At 49.2% G+C, this 1,063-nt stretch overlaps 1 protein-coding gene across 4 annotated transcripts in view; it reads left to right on the top strand.

Annotated features, from left to right (window-relative positions):
- Positions 1-1,063, top strand: part of LOC103586714 (PWWP domain-containing protein MUM1) — a 22,409-nt gene that overhangs the window by 10,236 nt on the left and 11,110 nt on the right. The gene's annotated exons all lie outside the window — the stretch shown is intronic.

The following is a 1,063-nucleotide window of genomic DNA, read 5'->3' as shown; positions in this document are numbered from 1 at the left end:
ATCACATGATGGGGTGTGTGTGCTTTTAAACATAGAAAAGGTGAAAAATAGTAATAATAAAACATAGAAAAGCAGTAGAAACAGGATTATAATCTCATGGGACCTCTGTCACATGTACAGTCTGTTACTAACTGAAACGTCATTATGTGACACGTAACTGTATTCGAAATCCTGTCAGTGTTGCCCAGGGTGGCTGATGAGTTCACGTGTGGCCAAGTTCATGGCTTTGCTTTCTCTACACGCCTGGAAGTTGCGGATTCTCAGTTTGAGTATTTTTAGGCGAAACTGTTCTGGCCCTTACCTCTCCTTCGCATTTTACCCTCTACCTCCCCTTTCAACTTCCTCTGGCAGAGACAGGATTCTGATTATTCTTAGCTGTTGTTCTTTATTTTTTATTAACAGACAGTGGCGTTTAAATCCAGAAGGTATTTGCTCTGCAATAATCAGGAAACGCTTTTGCTGGTTTAATGACTCTGATCTCACACGTCACCGAGTCCGCTTTGCTTGTGACTAACTGTGGTTCCAGAGGAAGCAGCACTGGCATTTATGCAGTGTTTGCTAGATAAAACATGCAGGCTATGTTTATAGCCAGGCCGGCTCCTCCTGTAGCCCCTCAGCCCAGTGCTGGGGGAGGCTGAGTTTCCGGGGCCCGTCCTTCCCTCCCACACCTTTCTGGCCCTTTCCTTGTTTCCATCCATGTACTGGGGTCCCTGCTCGGTCAACAGGTCACTGATGTGACATGTTCCTGGGCATGATAGTGGGCAGCCTCACTGAGACCATGTCCAAGGTGCACCTGAGATGCTCGGCAGCCAAGGCTCCTTGGCTTTGTCCTTGTGGTGGCAGGGAGGTTGGCGGCACAGCTGGGCCTGGAGCATAGAGCCATGGCCCCCTGTCCCGTGGCCCAGGCTTGCTCTGGAGCTCGCTTTCACTCCTCTGAAAACGAGGTGAATAAACCTGCCCTGCTCAGCTGTTGGGAGAAATGACCAAGGCAGTTATGTAAAGAGGCACTGGCAGTAGTAGGTGTGGTTCCTTTTATTAAAAAAACCACAACAGGGGCCGGCCC

This window comes from Galeopterus variegatus, unplaced genomic scaffold (genome assembly GCF_000696425.1).
Source record: "Galeopterus variegatus unplaced genomic scaffold, G_variegatus-3.0.2 Scaffold367, whole genome shotgun sequence".
NCBI lineage: Eukaryota > Metazoa > Chordata > Mammalia > Dermoptera > Cynocephalidae > Galeopterus > Galeopterus variegatus.
The sequence above is the reverse complement of the archived record's forward strand: the minus strand, read 5'-3'. Positions and strand labels throughout refer to the sequence as shown.